Source organism: Narcine bancroftii, chromosome 2 (genome assembly GCF_036971445.1).
Source record: "Narcine bancroftii isolate sNarBan1 chromosome 2, sNarBan1.hap1, whole genome shotgun sequence".
Taxonomy (NCBI): Eukaryota; Metazoa; Chordata; class Chondrichthyes; order Torpediniformes; family Narcinidae; genus Narcine; species Narcine bancroftii.
In genome coordinates, this window is record NC_091470.1 from 19,664,501 (window position 1) to 19,678,293 (window position 13,793).

A 13,793-nucleotide genomic window follows, 5' to 3' on the forward strand; every position below is an offset into this window, starting at 1 on the left:
AGTTGGTTCACCATAGTCCATTCTACTGGTTACATCCTCAAAATTCTGGAAGCTTCGCCAAGTATGATTTTGCTTTGTAAAGTGCATGCTGACTTGGACTAATCCTGTCATTCCTCTCCAAATGCACAGCAGTGACATCTTTAATAATTGACCAGCATTTTCCCCACTACTGGTCATGCTAACATGTCTATAAATCCCTGGATTTTCTTTCCCTCCTTTCTTAAAAAGTGGTATTTTGCAACATTCCAATCCATAGGAACTGATGCAGAATGTGGAGAATGTTGCAAGATAATCACTAATGCATCCACAATCTCTAGAGCCATCTCCTTTAGTACTCTCTGATGCAGCCGATTAGCCTCTGGGAATTTTTCAACATTCAATGTCGGCAATGTACGCAATTTCACGACTGATAATAATTTCTGTCATTTACTCAGACCCCCAAGTATTCCTGGAATGTTATGTGTAGACAGATCAAATAAGTTTATTAAAACACAATGCTGGAGAAACTCAGCAGGTCAAACAGTGTATATAGCAAAGGTGAAAATACATAACCGAAGTTTTGGGCTGAGTCCTTCATCAAGTTATTCTCTTGGTCTGCCATTTTGTTGTACCTCTACAAATTCCCCTGATTCTGACTGAAGGGCTTATTCTTTACAAGTACTTACTTATTTGGTTGCAATAAGTAAGAGTTTCGGAGCAAATATACATTGTACAACATGTATGATGCTAATCTCATTACCATTTTATCATTATTATTTGCTTTAACTGGTCTCTTTCTCTTTACATATCAATAGAAGCTTTTGCAGTGAGTTTTTATATTCCCTGTAAGGTTATCCTTGTAGTCAATTTTATCCCTTCTAATTTGACCCTTTGTATCCCTCTGCTGAATTCTAAATTCCTCCCAGTCCTCATGTCTGCTGCTCTCCCTAGCCAAATGATATACCTCTTTGGTTCCCTCATTCACTCCGGTTCAGCCACCTTCTATGATTTATTTTAATAGCAAACAGTGATACTCAGTTTTTGAAGTTTCACCACACACTCCTTAAATACCTACTATTGTCTATCGACCATCAACCCATTTGGTATTCTTTGCTAATCTGACCTAGCCAATTCAAACCTTGTATCATCGTAGTTTTGGATCCAAATTTCTGAATTAACAGTGTCACTCTCCATCATAATGAAACATTCCACAATATTGTGATCACTGGTCCCCAAGGATTGCTAATCAGAGACGCACAGGAAACTGCAAATGAAGCTAAACAAAATCTGCATAAGCAGCATTAGTGCGAGAAAAGTTGAAGTCCATTCTTGAGACTTGACAAATGTCCATCATTTTACTCCCAATGCTGCTTGACCCACCAAGATTGCTAATTAATCCTACTTCATTGTACAAAACCCATTCTTGGATTGCCTGTTCTTGAGTTGGCTCCTTGACATATTAGTCAAGGAAATCATCCCTTATGCACCAGGAAATCCTACAGATTTGCTGCCAGATTTGCTCTCCCAATCTAATGATAATGAGTTTATTGTCATATGCATAGTACAATGTACATATACATTGACATTTTTGCTGCAGCCAAACTGATGCACAAGACCAACCGACCAAGCTAGCATACATTAAATTCTCCAGTACAGAAAATATAAATGATAGATAAATAAATCCTAGGGTAGCTCGGTTAGCGTAGCAGTTAGCGGAACGCTGTTGTAGCACCAGCAATTGGAACCGGAGTTCGAATTCAGCACTGTCTGTAAGGAGTTTGTATGTTCTCCACATGTCTGCATGGGTTTTCCCAGGGGCTTTTGCTTCCTCCTTCTGTTTAAAATGTATTGGGGGTTGTACTTCAATTTGATATTAGCTACACTAGAGAAGCCAGAGAGTGGCAGTGATTGCTTCTCAGACTCGAGGCCTGTACCTCGAGGATCAGCGCTGGGGCCATTGTTGTCTGTCATCTATATCAATGATCTGAAGGATAATGTTGTAAATTGAATCAGCAAATTTGCAAATAGCACAAAGATTGGAGGTGTTTTGGACAACAAAGGTTTTCAAAGCTTGCAGAGGGATCTGGACCAGATGAAAAATGAACTGAAAAATGGCAGATGTAATTTAATGCAGATAAGTGTATTTTGGAAGGGCATACCAAGAAAGGAAATTCATGGTAAATGGTAGGGCACTAAGGAGTTTACATCCGGTACCGCACGGATGGCAGTCTCTTCAATCTGAGGCGCCTGCAAGCTCACACCAAGACACAAGAGAAACTTGTCCGTGAACTACTCTTTGCAGATGATGCCGCTTTAGTTGCCCATTCAGAGCCAGCTCTTCAGCGCTTGACGTCCTGCTTTGCGGAAACTGCCAAAATGTTTGGCGTGGAAGTCAGCCTGAAGAAAACTGAGGTCCTCCATCAGCCAGCTCCCCACCATGACTACCAGCCCCCCCACATCTCCATCGGGCACACAAAACTCAAAACGGTCAACCAGTTTACCTATCTCGGCTGCACCATTTCATCAGATGCAAGGATCGACAATGAGATAGACAACAGACTCGCCAAGGCAAATAGCGCCTTTGGAAGACTACACAAAAGAGTCTGGAAAAACAACCAACTGAAAAACCTCACAAAGATAAGCGTATACAGAGCCGTTGTCATACCCACACTCCTGTTCGGCTCCGAATCATGGGTCCTCTACCGGCACCACCTACGGCTCCTAGAACGCTTCCACCAGCGTTGTCTCCGCTCCATCCTCAACATCCATTGGAGCGCTCACACCCCTAACGTCGAGGTACTCGAGATGGCAGAGGTCGACAGCATCGAGTCCACGCTGCTGAAGATCCAGCTGCGCTGGATGGGTCACGTCTCCAGAATGGAGGACCATCGCCTTCCCAAGATCGTATTATATGGCGAGCTCTCCACTGGCCACCGTGACAGAGGTGCACCAAAGAAAAGGTACAAGGACTGCCTAAAGAAATCTCTTGGTGCCTGCCACATTGACCACCGCCAGTGGGCTGATAACGCCTCAAACCGTGCATCTTGGCGCCTCACTTTTTGGCGGGCAGCAGCCTCCTTTGAAGAAGACCGCAGAGCCCACCTCACTGACAAAAGGCAAAGGAGGAAAAACCCAACACCCAACCCCAACCAACCAATTTTCCCTTGCAACCGCTGCAATCGTGTCTGCCTGTCCCGCATCGGACTGGTCAGCCACAAACGAGCCTGCAGCTGACGTGGACTTTTTACCCCCTCCATAAATCTTCGTCCGCGAAGCCAAGCCAAAGAAGAAGGAGTATGGTTGAACAAATGGATCTGGGACTACAGATAATTCCCTGAAACTGGCATTTCAGGTGGATAGGGTTGTAAAGGGAGCTTTTGGCAGGTTGGCCTCACAAATTAAAATATTGAAAATAAGAGTTGGGATGCTATGGTAAAGTTGAGGCCAAATTTGGAGTATTGTGTGCAGTTTTGGTCACATAACTGCAGGAAAGATATCAATAAGATTGAAAGAGTTCAGAGATGATTTACTTGGATGCTGACAGACGTCAGAAACTGAGTGTTACAGGGGTAGGTGACACAGGTTAGGACTTTATACCCTGGTCTGTAGAAGAATGAGCAGAGATTTGATAGAGATATTTAAAATTATGAGGAGGATAGACAGAGTAAATGTAGGCAGGCTTTTTCCACTGAGGGTGGGTGAGATACAAACCGGAGAACATGAATTAAAGGTGAAAGGTTTGTAGGGAACATAAGGGAGAACTTCTTCACACAGAGAGTGTTGGGAGTGTGGAAAGAGCTGCCAGCTGAAGTGGTGAATGAGGGCTCAATCTTAATTTTTAAGAAGAATTTGAATGGTTACGTGGATTGGAGGGCCATGGATGGGGTGCAGGTCAGTGGTACTAGGGAGAATAATAATTTGGCATGGACTAGAAGGGCCTGTTTCTGTGCTGTATTGTTCTATGGTTGTAGTTGGGTATAATTGGGCAGCACGGCCTTATGAACTGAAAGGGCGTGTAACTGTGCTGTATGTCTAAATTTAATTTGATTTAATTTTAAATTACTTATTTAAAATCTAAATCATACATATTAAAGTCACCCATGATGACTGGTAAACTTTTATTGCATATTTCTCTTGTTACTGCTTGATTAAATCCCCTCTCGCACTACTACTATTTGGTGGTGTTCACACTAAATTTTTCTTCCCTCTGGGGTTCTGCAATTCGACCCATACAAATTCCATATTATCTAAGCTGATGTCCTTCCTCATTGCTCTTTAATGAGAAATGGTATTCCACTTCCTTTTCGATTTAGTCCATCTATCCAAAATGTTGAGTACCTTTGAATATTAAATTTTGAACTCTGGTCATTTGCAAAATGGCCCAAATTTTTGTTTCTTGCTTTAGAATTTTCAGCTTGCTAACTTAGTTTTGCTCCTGGATAATTTCTGCATCCATACATATATTCCCATTCTCCTGCCAGACTGGTTTAAACCCTCCATAACACCACTAGAAAACACCTCCCCCACCCCCACTATTAGGCCCTTTCAAATTGCCAAGTAAAATGGGGTTAACCTGCCAATTTGCTCGGTTGTCGGCCAGGTACATGGCTATTTGAAAGGGTCCAACCAGGTCAACCCAATCAAAACCCAACTGGCCCAAGACCTACCTCAAAGGTGGTCAGGGAACCCAGTAAGACTTACCCGGCATCTTCCTCCAGCAATGGCTGTCTTTCTTACACATAATCCCCCACATTGCTGGAACCACTCTGGCAGAACTAGAGCAGCATGTTATGGCACTCCCCCCACCCCCCATACTAAGATTGTGGCACCCTGCCATTGGCTGAATTTCTCCCCCCTGTTCATGGCAGCGGTACGTTGTGGGGAAAAAAACCCTTTGCAGCAGCGGCACATCACGGCACCCTTCCCACCGATCGCGGCCCCCCCCCCCCCCCCCACTGTTTGCAGTATCCTGCCCCACCCCATTCGCAGCAGCGGCATGTCATTTGGGGGGAATGACTGCTGGGATAAGGGGACAATTGACGGCCAGTAGCATGGGGCGACTGAGGGGGGTGGGCATTTAGGAGAAATTTAAACAGAAGGTGATTCCTTGTGGGGCTGCATGACACATCACTCACTACATCATCGCAGGGGTGGGATACCCCTTAAATTGCCAGGATGGCCATTTAACAGGTAGGTTAGGCTGCTATTTGAAAGGCGTATCCTGCTCAAACGATCCATTAATTTCACCCAGATCCCAGGAGGGCTACCAGAGTGCTGCAATTTGAAAGCGCCTATTGATTCTGGCACTGGTTAGGTGTAGACCAGCCACTGGTCCCATCTTGTCTGGATGTAATTTGTATAGGCTCCGTGACCTCACTACTCTTTTGCCTCACTTCTATAGAAATAGGCTATTCAGCCCATTGAGTCTGCCCCACCATTTAATCATGAGCTGATCCATTTTCCCACTCAGCCCCATTGCCCAACCTTCTCCCCATAACATTTAATGTCCTGGCTAATCAAGAACCTATCAATCTCTCCCTTAAATACACCCCTTGCCCTTGGGACTTACCATCATCTTGCCTGCCAAAGGCACCTCATTGCCTTTTTTAATCCTTTCTGATTTTATTCTTGTGTTTTCTTGCATCTCTTATACTCTTCAAGTACCTCATTTGTTCTATGCTGCCCTAGTACCTGCTACACACCTACTTTTTCTTTTTAACCAGGGCCTCAATATCTCGAAAACCAAAGTTTCTTATACTTGCTAGTCTTGCATTTAATTCTGACAGGAATGTATAAACTGCGTGCTCTCAAAATTTTACTTCTGAAGAACCTTCACTTACCAAGCACACCTTTGCCAGAAAACTACCTGTCCCAATTCACACGCCAGATCCTTTCTGATACCATCAAAGTTGGCCTTCCTTCAGTTTAGAATCTCAACAGATGACCAAACCTATCCTTTCCCATAATTATCTTGAAGCTCATAGCGCAATCATTAGATCCAAAGTGTTCCCTTACACACACTTTCATCACCTGCCTTGTCTAATCCTCGAAAAGGCAATCCAGTGTTGCACTTTCTCTTGTTGGGACTTTAGATATTGATTTAGGAAACTTTCTTGAACATATTTGACAAACTCTAACCCATCCAACCCTTTTACGGTATCTTCTTTTTCTTTCTTCTTCTTTGGCTTGGCTTTGCGGACGAAGATTTATGGAGGGGTAATGTCCACATCAGCTGCAGGCTCGTTTGTGGCTGACAAGTCCGATGCGGGACAGGCAGACATGGTTGCAGCGGTTGCAAGGGAAAATTGGTGGGTTGGGGTTGGGTGTTGGGTTTTTCCTCCTTTGTCTTTTGTCAGTGAGGTGGGCTCTGCGGTCTTCTTCAAAGGAGGTTGCTGCCTGCCGAACTGTGAGGCGCCAAGATGCACGGTTGGAGGCGAGATCAGCCCACTGGCGGGGGTCAATGGGGCAGGCACCAAGAGATTTCTTTCGGCAGTCCTTGTACCTCTTCTTTGGTGCACCTCTGTCACGGTGGAGAGCTCGCCATATAACACGATCTTGTTTTATGGTATATGGAATATTAAAATAACCTACTGTTATATCCTTGTGTTTCTCTATCCTTATCTTTTCATAAAGGTTATTCTCCAATTTTCACTGACTTGGATGGTCTATAATACTGTATAACCCTTCATAACTTAGTTCCACTCAGTAGATGTGCCTTGTGCCTGACGAGCACTGCCATGACATTTTCCCTGACTAGCAACACTATCCTCCCCTTCCACTCCTCCCTCTCTATCACGTGGAAAAAAATAGGAGGAGTGCCTGGGAGCATTCAGCCACTAGTCCAACAACCCAGCCTCAATAATAGTCACAATGTCATAATTCCACGTGCTAATGCATGTTCCAAGCTTGCATTGAAATAGATGCTTCTCAGAACATTATTCCTAACTTGCTCAACAGTTCTATTTCTATCATTATCTGCAGGCTTAACAGCACTTTTTTCCACAATTGCACCATGATCTGCTCTGGTTCCCATTCCCTCTACATCAATCGTTTAACACCCCCCCCCCCAACCTCACAGAGCAGTATCCCACAATAATATTGGTCCCCCTCCAGTTAAAATGTAAACTGTGCTGCCAGTGCAGATCCCATCTTCCCTGGAAGAGAGCCCAATGATCCAAAGATCTGAAGCCATTCCTCCTGCACCATCTTCTTAGCCATGTATTAAGCTGTATTATTCTCTAGTTCTAGCTTCACTGGCATGTAGCAATCCTGAGATCATAGTCCTGAGGTTCTTTTCTTTAACTTAGTACCTAATTCCCTGTATTCACTTTTGCAGGACCTCATTAACCTTCCTATCTACATTGTTCCCTATGTGGACCACAACATCTGGCTGCCTACCTTCCCACTTGATCTGAGACATCCTGGATCCTGGCATATGGGAGGCAACATACCATTTGGGAGTCAGAACTTGCCCACAGAACATCTTAATTGTTCCCCTAACCAACCATTGAATCCATTATCACTATAGCTCTCCTTTCTACCCCTCCTCTCCATTCTGAGCCAAAGGCCCAGACTCCATGCCAGAGATCTGACCGCTGTGGCTTGTCCTTGGTAGGTTGTCCCCCTAAACAGTAGCCAAAACAGTGTATGTTATTGAGAGGAACGGCTCCGTGTCTATCAACCTTCATAGATTCTTTACATTAAGGTGCAATGTAAATGCAAAACAATTTTTTCTTTACCATAAAATATTTATGTTTATATAGGAACTTGGAGAACTTTTGTATTAGAGGGACTGGTCAATTATTTCAGTATTTACGAGGTTTGAATGTAAAGATAATCCTCACCCACAACTTTGGATATTGTTCCTTGATGCCATGTTGTTCTTGCAGCTGGCAAATTGGATATGACAGAGGCGGAGGATCTGTTACTGATGTGCCTTCAACATTACTGAAGGCTCAGGTACAGGGTACAGTGTGAAACCTTCCACCATTTATCAACATTCTAATTTTTACGCTTTTAGATTCCACACACTGACTGTCAAAATGTAGAAATGCTGAGAATAGCATAGAAAAAAAAGAATCAATATTAAGAGGAAATATTGTCATTCGATCTGTGTAGATCAAATGGTAAAATATTAAAGTTGAAATGACTTTTACAAATACTTTTCCGATTATCTAATGTCAATTCTACACCAACATATGAGAAGCACAGTTTTCAATGTGATTCCTTCCAACACAAATTGGTGAAGTAGTAGGCAATTCCTGACAAAGGGCTCAGGCCTGAAACATTGATTACCTTTTACTTCCAATGGATGCTATATGACCTGCAGAGTTTCTCCAGTGCTTTTGTATACTGCACTAGATCCCAGCATGTGCAGATTATCTAGCTTAATTCCACTTGGTGGAGGATTAAGGGATTTTGGGGTGACACGGTTAGCATAGCAGTTAGTGCAATGCTGTTACCAGTGATCAGAATCTGGGTTTGAATCCTGCGTTGTCAGTAAGGAGTTTGTACGTTTTCCGGGTGCTTCAGTTATTTCCCACCATTCAAAAATGTATCAGGGGTTGTAAGTCAATTGGGCGGCAAAGCTCATAGAAACATAAAAGATAGGAGCAGGAGTAGGTCATTCGGCCCTTCAAGCCTGCTCCGCCATTCAATGAGCTCATTGCTGATCTTAAATTTCAGTACCCCATCCCTGCCTTCTCTCCGTAACCCCTAATTCCCTTATACTGAAGAAATATATCTAATTCCCTCTAATATATTCAATGAACCTGCCTCTACTGCTCTCTGTGGCAATGAATTCCACAGATTTACCACCCTCTGGGTAAAGAAATTCCTCCTCATCTCGGTTCTAAATGGTTTGCCTATTATCCTCGAACCATGGCCCCGGGTTCTGGACTCCCCCACCATTGGAAACATCCCTTCCGCATCCATTCTGACCAGTCCTGCCAGAATTTTATATGTCTCTATGAGATCCCCTCTCAATCTTCTAAACTCCAGCGAGTACAATCCCAAATTGTGCAATCTTTCCTCATAAGTCATTCCTGCCATTCCAGGTATCAGCCTGATGAATCGCCTTTGCACTCCCTCCATTGCAAGAACATCCTTCCTTAGATAAGGTGACCAAAACTGCACACAATACTCCAGGTGGGGTCTCACCAAGGCTCTGTACAGCTGCAGTAAGGTATACTTATTCCTATACTCAAACCCTCTTGATATGAAGGCCAACATACCATTTGCCTTTTTAACTGCCTGCTGTACCTGCATGCTCACCTTCAGTGACTGGTGCACAAGAACCTCTAGGTCTCTCTGCACTGCCCCATCTCCCAATCTATTGCCATTCAAATAGTAATCTGCCCTCCAGTTTGTATTACCAAAGTAGATAACCTCACATTTATCCACATTGCAGTGCATTTGCCATGTATCTGCCCAGTCCCCCAATTTATCCAAATCACACTGGAGCTTCCTGACCCCCTCTTCCATGCACACAACCCCTCCTAGCTTCGTGTTGTCTGCAAATTTGGAGATATTACATCTAATCCCCTCATCTAGATCATTAATGTTAATTGTGAACAGCTGGGGTCCCAGTACAGATCCCTGTGGCACCCCACTGGTCACCGCCTGCCACTCAGAAAATGAGCCATTTATCCCAACTCTCTGTCTTCTATCTGCCAGCCAGTTCTCAATCCACATCAATACCTTGCCCCCAATCCCATGAGCCTTGATTTTGCATGCCAGTCGTTTATGTGGAACCTTATCGAAGGCCTTTTGGAAATCCAGGTACACCACATCCACTGGATCTTCCCCCATCTATTTTACCTGTCACCATCTCAAAGAATTCCAATAGATTTGTCGAGCATGATTTACCTTTTGTAAATCCATGTTGACTCTGTCTGATCCCTTCTCTGCTAGTCATATGCTCCGCTATTACATCCTTAATAATGAATTCCATCATTTTTCCCACTACTGATGTAAGGCTCACCGGCCTACAATTCCCCGCTTTTTCTCTACCCCCCTTTTTAAATAGTGGGGTAACATTAACTACCCTCCAATCCATGGGTACTGATCCTGAGTCTATCGAGTTCTGGAAAATAATTCTTAAAGCATCTGCTATCTGAATGTCCACTTCTTTAAGTACCCTAAGATGTAGATTATCAGGCCCTTGGGATTTATCGGCCTTCAGTCCCTTCAATTTCCCCAAGACCATGTCCTTAGAGATACTGATTTCTTTCAGCTCCTCCCTTGCATTAGTCTCTATGCTTCCCAACATCCTTGGAAGGTTATTTGTGTCCTCTCTTGTAATAACAGAACTAAAGTAAGAATTTAATTGGTCTGCCATTTCCTTATTCCCCATTATATATTCCCCTGATTCCGACTGCAAAGGACCTACTCTGGATTTCACCAATCTTTTCCTCTTGACATATTTATAAAAGCTTTTGCAGTCGGTTTTTATATTTGCCGCAAGCTTACTTTCGTAATTTATTTCTGCTCTCTTGATTAATCTCTTTGTCCTCCTTTGGTGCATCTTGAACTGCTCCCAGTCTTCGGTTGTGGTACTTTTTTTGGCCAATTGATATGCTCTCTCTTTGGACCTAATGCTGTCTCTAATTTCCCTTGTTATCCACGGTTGAGTCACCTTTTTTGGTTTATTTTTATGCAATTCTTCCATTAGATCTTTGAACGCTTTCCATTGTCTATCCACCGTCAACCCCCCCCCCCCCCATAAACACCACCAAGTCAATCTTACTTAACTCCCGTCTCATACCATCATAATTCCCTTTATTTAAATTCAGGACCTTACTCTCGGTTTTAATTTCTTCACTCTCCATGTCGAGTGAGAATTCGATCATATTGTGATCACTCCTACCCAAAGGGCCTCATATAACAAGATTACTGATTAGCCCCTTTTCATTACATAATACCCAGTCTAAAATGGCCTGCTCCCGAGTTGGTTCCTCGACATATCGGTCCAGATAATCGTCCCGTAAACATTCAAGGAATTCCTCCTCCTCAGTATTTTTACTAATTTGGCTTGTCCAATCTATATGTAAATTAAAGTCTCCCATGATGACAGCTGTTCTCTTATTGCACGCTTCTCTAATTTCTCTTTTTATGCCTTCCCTCACCTCTACATTACTATTTGGAGGCCTATATACCACCCCCACTAACGTTTTCCGCCCCTTGCTATTCCTCAGTTCTACCCATTTTGATTCCGCATCTTCCGAGTTAATATCCTTCCTGTCAATCGTGTCAGTCCCTTCTCTCACCATCAATGCTACCCCACCCCCTTTTCTTTCTTGCCGATCCCTCCTAAATATTGTATACCCCGGGATGTTAAGTTCCCAGGCTTTCCCACCTTGCAGCCATGTTTCTGTAATCCCAATCAAATTGTATTTGTTTATCTCAATTTCCACAGCCAATTCATCAACCTTGTTCCGAGTGCTTCTTGCGTTAAGATATAAAGCCTTCAGATTTGCTTTTTTCACCCTCCTTGCTCTTTCTGATTTTTTACTTTCGCTGCCTAACCTATTTTATCTTTCCTGTCCTTTGCCTTATCATACAGGTTGATTGGTCCTGTTACCATACTGCATGTCTAAATTTTAAACTATCTTGTACCTCAGAATGATATTGATTGAGCTCAGAATTGGATAGGGCAGTGGCAGATAAAATTTAATTCTGTGAATAGTGTGAATAGAAATAGAATGAGGTGGAGGATTAACACGTGGCTGAAGGGGTGGAGTAAGGGGCAGGGTTTTAAGTTTCTGGATAACTGGGACCTTTTTTGGGGGAGATGTGACCTGTACAGTAAGGACGGGTTACACTTAAATCCCAGGGGGACCAGAATCCTGGCAGAGGTATTTGCTAGGGCTACTCAGGATCCTTTAAACTAGAATGGTTGGGGGGAGGGAACAAAATAGTACAGAGCAGTAAGGAGAAGGTTAGAATGCAAACAATGAAAGTTTGTAGTAAGTATTTGAATATGGATGGGCAGGTGATAGAGAAGGGAAATGCTCTGGAAGAAGATGAAGGGCAATTGTCAGGAAAAGTAAATAATGTTGTTCTTAAAGATGAGGGAAAACAGGGATTAAAAAATGGGAAATCCCTGAAATTCATATATTTTAATGCCAGGAGTATTGTAAAAAAGGTGGATGAGCTGAAGGTGTGGATTGATACTTGGAAGTATGATGTGGTAGCGATTAGTGAGACATGGTTGCAGGAGGGATGTGATTGGCAACTGAATATCCCTGGGTTTCGTTGTTTTAGGTGTGATAGAGTCGGAGGGGCAAGAGGAGGTGGGGTTGCATTGCTTGTCAGGGAAAATATTACAGCGGTGCCTAGGAAGGATAGATTAGAGGGCACATCCACGGAGGCTATTTGGGTGGAACTGAGGAGTAGGAAAGGAGAGGTTACACTTGTAGGGGTGTATTATAGACCACCCGGAGGGGACCGAGACCTAGAGGAGCAAATCTGTAGGGAGATAGTAGATATTTGTGATAAGCACAGGGTTGTAATTATGGGAGATTTTAATTTTCCACATATAGATTGGGAAACACATTCTCTGAAAGGAATGGATGGGTTAGAGTTTGTGAAATGTGTGCAAGATAGTTTTTTACAACAATATGTAGAGGTGCCGACCAGAGAAGGAGCAGTGTTAGATCTACTGTTGGCAAATGGGATGGGTCAAGTGACGGAGGTTAGTGTTGGCGAGCACTTCGGGTCCAGTGATCATAATGCCATCAGCTTCAATGTCATTATGGAAAGAGAGAAATCAGGGCCAAGGATTGAGGTTTTTGATTGGGGAAAAGCTAGATTTGAGGAGATGCGAAAGGACTTGCAGGGTGTGCATTGGGACAATTTGTTTTATGGGCAGGATGTAGTAGAGAGATGGAAGTCTTTTAAAGATCAGATTTTGAGAGTGCAAAAGCTTTATGTTCCTGTTAGGTTAAAAGGAGGGGCAAAAGGTTTGAGAGAGCCGTGGTTTTCAAGGAATATTGGAAACTTGGTTTGAAGAAAAAGGGAGGCGTACATTAGATATAAGAAGCATGGAGTTAAGGAGATGTTTGAAAGATACATTGAATGTAAGAGGAATCTTAAGAGAGGAATTAGGAAAGCTAAAAGAAGGTACGAGAAAACTATGGCAAGCAGGGTGAAAACTAATCCAAAAGAGTTCTACAAATATGTTAATGGTAAGAGGAAAGCTAGAGACAAAATTGGTCCCTTAGAAAATCAGAGTGGAAAACTGTGTGTGGAGCCTAGAGAAATGGGGGAGATATTGAACAGTTTCTTTTCTTCGGTATTCACTAAGGAGAAGGATATTGGGAGATGTGGGATAAAAAAAGCAAATTGGGTAAATATGGGGAATATAGAGATTACAAAAGGTGTAGTTTTAAGGCTTTTGAAGAATATAAAGGTGGATAAGTCTCCGGGACCAGACGGGATCTTCCCCAGGACATTGAGAGAAGTGAAGGAGGAAATAGCAGAGGCTCTGGCGGTAATTTTCCAAATGTCATTAGATATGGGGATAGTGCCGGAGGATTGGTGCATTGCGCATGTGGTTCCGTTATTTAAAAAGGGTTCAAGGAGGAAGCTTGGCAACTATCGGCCTGTAAGTTTGACGTCTGTGGTAGGTAAATTAATGGAGAAAATTCTTAGAGATAGTACTTATAAACATCTGGATAGACAGGGTCTGATCAGGAGCACTCAACATGGATTTGTGGGAGGAAGGTCATGTTTGACCAATCTGATTGAATTTTTTGAAGAGGTGACTAGGAATGTGGATGAGGGTAGCGCAGTGGATGTTGTCTATATGGACT

At 43.1% G+C, this 13,793-nt stretch overlaps 1 protein-coding gene across 4 annotated transcripts in view; it reads left to right on the forward strand.

Moving 5' to 3' along the window:
- alkbh1 (alkB homolog 1, histone H2A dioxygenase) overlaps window positions 1-13,793 on the forward strand; it is a 65,518-nt gene that overhangs the window by 16,910 nt on the left and 34,815 nt on the right. The window contains exon 1 of one of the 4 annotated variants that reach the window (XM_069916029.1): window positions 7,875-7,938. The exons of 2 other annotated variants lie outside the window; for them this stretch is intronic. The gene's annotated coding sequence lies outside the window, so the exon portion shown is untranslated. Of the gene's footprint in view, window positions 1-7,874; window positions 7,939-9,145; window positions 9,164-13,793 lie in introns of those variants that run through there. One more of the 4 variants, XM_069916030.1, reaches the window with a different exon arrangement.